Source organism: Podarcis muralis, chromosome 9, assembly GCF_964188315.1.
Source record: "Podarcis muralis chromosome 9, rPodMur119.hap1.1, whole genome shotgun sequence".
NCBI lineage: Eukaryota > Metazoa > Chordata > Lepidosauria > Squamata > Lacertidae > Podarcis > Podarcis muralis.
The window spans coordinates 54,708,426-54,713,560 of NC_135663.1; positions in this window are offsets into that span (position 1 = coordinate 54,708,426).

The following is a 5,135-nucleotide window of genomic DNA, read 5'->3' on the forward strand; positions in this document are numbered from 1 at the left end:
ATTTTGATAACAATGAACTTGGTTGTGTCAGGGTGATGTTTTGTTTTGTTTTGTTTGTTAACATCTTTTGTTGTTAGGCAATTTGGGCCTCCATAGTAACAGGGTAAAGATATAACACGTCTCAATCTGTTCAACGTGGATCCCACAGATTGTACACCCCTTCCCTTCCACCTCCCCTGTGTGAATTCAAACTTGCTTCCCTTTTATGCATTATCTATGGAGTAGCACTGTACAGTGGTACCTCGAGTTACAAACGCCTCAGGTTATAAACGCTTCACGTTACAAACTCCGCTAACCTGGAAGAGTTACCTCGAGTTGAGAACTTTGCCCCAGGATGAGAACAGAAATCGTGTGCCCGCGGTGCAGCTGCAGCAAGAGGCGCCATTAGCAAAAGCACGCCTCTAGTTAAGAACAGTTTCAGGTTAAGAAAGGAACTCTGGAACAAATTAAGTTCGTAGCTAGAGGTACCACTGTATCTGCAGCAGGTTAAATGCAAACGATGGTTAACATATGGTTTTCCCAGTAGTGATGTACGGAAGTGAGAGCTGGACCATAAAGAAGGCTGATTGCCGAAGAAGTGATGCTTTTGAATTATGGTGCTGGAGGAGACTCTTGAGAGTCCCATGGACTGCAAGAAGATCAAACCTCTCCATTCTGAAGGAAATCAGCCCTGAGTGCTCACTGGAAGGACAGATTGTGAAGCTGAGGCTCCAATACTTTGGCCACCTCATGAGAAGAGAAGACTCCCTGGAATGTTGGGAAAGATGGAGGGCACAAGGAGAAGGGGATGACAGAGGACAAGATGGTTGGACAGTGTTCTCGGAGCTACCAGCATGAGTTTGACCAAACTGCGGGAGGCAGTGGAAGACAGGAGTGCCTGGCGTGCTCCGGTCCATGGGGTCACAAAGAGTCGGACACGACTAAACGACTAAACAACAAAAATGGTTAACATTAAATCAAAATTTGAATCCAGGGTTTCTTAGCAACAGGTGCACCAACTTGTATGGGGCTGGGTAAGCTTGGCCCCCTGCCGTAATTTTCCTCTGGGGGTCCAGCCCCATCAATATTTGTTCCACCCTGCCCATGCCCCCAATGCTAGTCCCTCCTTCCCCCGCTTGCTTGTTCCTTTCCTCCGTGTGGTTTGGCACCGAGCAGCTAAGCAGAAGCGGGCAGTCGGGAGAGCCAGGGGAGATGGCGCCTTCCTGCAGCAGGGACAGTGTCCCCCTTGGGGGCCAGCCCCCAAAATACTGTGCTTGCAGCCAGAGTGCTGACAAGTGCACCTGGTTAGCGGCAGGTGGCAAAGGAGATGCAGGCACTTGGCAGCAGGTGGGGGAAGGAGGGAGAAAGGCAAGCTGTGATGGCCTGGGATTCCGATTCGGAGGATGAAACAGAGGAATCCCAGCCTGCACAGGAGTCCCCGCCTCCAGGGCAGGCTGAACTGGGGCAAGGCCTAGATGCTGAAGAGCCTGCACCTGTGGCAGTGCATCAGGAGCTGGCCCCAGGTGAAACCCTTCTGGCCCCAGAGAGGCTTGACGACTCAGTGGCCACAGGTGAGCCTCCTCCAGGGCCCAGTAACCCTTCGGCCTCTCCTGATCTGCAGAGGCTTAGGGCAGAGAGGCGAAGGGAACTGGTTGCCCCCAGGAGGAGTGCTCGCCTTAAGGCCAGAGGAGGCGGGGCTCCTGGGGGCCGGGACCGCCCCTGGCCTTAGAAGAGGATAAAAGCCCAGTCAGCCCGGCCCCAGGTTGCGGGAGCAACGTCGTTGTTGGCTTCGGACCTTCCTGTGTTCCTGATCCCTGCTCGGCCTCCTGTTCCTGACTATCCGGTACTCCTGTTCCCTGCTCGGCCTCCTGTTCCCGACCATCCGGTGTTCCTGTTCCCTGCTCAGACTCCTGTTCCAGCGTTCCTGTTCCCCGCCCGGCTCTCCGCCTTGGACCTCGCCCCTCTTCGTGTGGACTCTGCTACACCCAAGGTACCTTACCCCCGGGACCAGCACAGTTTGCTCCCGCCACACCCGCACTCCCCCTTCGTAGGGGTGCGTTCGGGAAGAGCCAGAGGCCATGGCTGAACAGGCGGCTGCACTGGTGGCTTTGGCCCAGGAGAACCAGGCCTTGACTCACACCGTGCAGCAGCTCAGTGACGCGGTTGTGGCACTTCAGCAACGCTTGGAAGCCCTACCGGCTCCTGGGGCCGACGCCCCGGCTCCGGGCAAGTACCCAGTGGCTTTGCCTGAGAAATTTGATGGAGCCCCGGCCAGCTTTCCCATGTTCCTGGCCCAGGCCAAGTTGTATATTCAGGGGCGAGCCCGGAACTTTCCTGATGACCGCACCAAGGTGCACTTTTTGATTAGTTTGTTAAAGGACCAGGCGGCCAAGTGGGCGTTGCCGCTACTCAGGCAAGACTCCCCCTTCCTGGCAGACTATACGGGGTTTTGCAATCGTTTGGAGGCCGCGTTCGGCAACCCCCAGAAAGGGAGTCAAGCCAACCGGGCGATTCGGCGTTTGAAACAGGGCAAGTCCACGGTGGCCGCATATACCACGGAGTTTCGGCTGTTGGCACAGGACTTGACCTGGAATGACTCGGCACTGCGGGACCAGTATCTCGAAGGGCTTTCGGACGAGGTACTGGACCAGTTGGCCACAATGGAACGCCCCACCACGCTGGACACTCTCATTCAACGGAGTCTACAAATAGACGACCGGTTGGAGGATCGTCGTCAGGCCCGGGGTCGCCGACACTTCCAGTTCACGGCACCAGCTTTTTCCGGCAGCCCCACGGTCACAACTGATTTAACGGAGGAGCCTATGCAGCTCGGGGCAGTGCGGCCACGCCTTTCCCCCGCAGAGAAGGTGCGGCGTCGGGAGGGAAATCTCTGTCTTTACTGTGGCGGAAGTGGACACTTCGCTCGGTCCTGCCCTGAGAAACGCCAGCCGCAGGGAAACCGCCAACCCCAGTAGCTGATGGCCCTAGCTACCGGGGGTCCCAAACCGTACAGAATGGGCCCGCACCAATGGACTTGCAACATCTTATGGTTTCGGTACGTTTATACCCTCCAGGTGGGCCCTGGATCCTCACCCATGCTTTGGTAGATTCAGGGGCAACCCGCTCCTATATGGACGCTGCTTTTGCCGCCCATCATCAGGTGCCACTTCGGAACAAGCCAGTACCAATCCAGGTGGAAGCGATTGACGGACGACTTCTGCGTTCAGGTGCCGTTACTCAGGAGACCCAGCCCCTGGTCCTGTGTCTCCAGCAGCACCGGGAGTTGCAAACTTTGGACATTGCCTCTATGCCCCGCTTCCCCCTGGTGCTCGGGATGGACTGGCTGGAAGCCCACAACGTTCAGATTGACTGGGTCAAACGGACCGTGCACTTCCCAGACCCATGTTCCCATGCTCAATCCGGAACGCTGGCGGCCGCGCCCTCAGAGGAGGCAGCACCCACGCTCCCAGCCGTGTACCAGGACTACCAGGACGTGTTCGAGGAACGGGGGGCAGACCAGCTGCCGCCGCATCGGCCTTTTGACTGCGGCATAGACCTCCAACCCGGAGCGCCTTTACCAGTGAGTCGCTTATATTCTCTAACAGAGCCAGAGCGCGAGGCTTTGCAGGACTTCTTGCGCAAGAACCTGGAGCGTGGGTTCATTAGGCCTTCCACCTCGCCTACCGCGGCACCAGTGCTTTTCGTTAAGAAGAAATGTGGGGAACTCCGCCCTTGCCATGATTACCGAGCCCTGAACAAAATTACCGTCCCAGACCGGTACCCCTTGCCCCTTATCTCGGAGTTGCTGGAGCGGGTGCAAGGGGCACAGGTGTTCACCAAGCTGGACCTCCGAGGGGCCTACAACTTGATTCGGATCCGAGCCGGGGATGAGTGGAAGACAGCGTTTGGGACCCGGTACGGGCAGTTCGAATATTTGGTTATGCCTTTCGGTTTGTGCAACGCGCCTGCTGTGTTCCAACGCTACATCAACCACGTGTTTCAGGACTTGTTAGACAAGTACGTGGTGGTGTATTTGGATGACATACTGATTTACTCCCGTGACCCGGCTCGCCATGAGGGACATGTCCGGACCGTGCTGCAGCGCTTGCGTGAGCACCGTTTGTACGCAAAGCTCAGCAAGTGCGAGTTCCATCAGCGGACTGTGGACTTCCTTGGTCACCGGCTCTCTCCAGATGGGGTGCAAATGGACCCGGGGAAGGTGACAGCGGTTCGAGAATGGGCGGCACCCCGGAACCGCAAGGACCTACAGCGTTTCCTGGGGTTCGCCAATTACTACCGGACCTTCATCGCTGATTATGCTCATCGCACCACCCCGTTGACCCGGCTACTGCGCCCAAAGACGCCGTTTTCCTGGGACAAGGAGGCAGAGAAGGCGTTTCAGGGGTTGAAGGCCTGTTTCCAGAGGGCACCAATCTTACAACATCCTGACCCCTCTCGACCCTTTGTGGTGGAGACCGACGCCTCCAGTACGGCTCTCGGTGCCGTCTTGTCTCAACAGATTGGTCCTGAAGCACCACTCTTACCCTGTGCCTTCTATTCCCGCCAGCTCCTACCAGCGGAGCGTAACTATACTGTGTGGGAGCGGGAACTACTGGCCATCAAGGTAGCCTTTGAGGTCTGGCGCCACCATCTTGAGGGGGCACGACATCCGGTGGAGGTGAGAACCGACCACCGGAACCTGGAGTACCTCCAGACCACCCGCAAGCTGAACCAAAGACAGATCCGGTGGGCGTTGTTCTTTTCCCGGTTCCAGTTCCGGATCCGCTACATCCCTAGCTCTCAGAATCAGAAGGCGGATGCCCTGTCCCGGAAACCTGAAGACAACGCAGACACGGTACAGCAAGCAGAACCCACCACGATCCTACCTCCGGCTGCATTCCTGGCCACCCAGGAGGCGCAGCCACTGCAGGTTCGGGTGCGGGAACAGCAGCGGGTCGACGCTTGGGCCCAGGATCGACTCCGGGAGCTGGCTGAAGGGTCCAGCCCACAGTATCCGGGGCTGGTCCTGCATCAGGGCCTCCTGCTGCATCACGGTCGTCTGTACATCCCGCCAGGGCCACTACGGCTGGAGGTTCTCCGGATGGCCCATGATGCCCCAGCAGCGGGGCACTTTGGACGGTATCGGACCACCCATC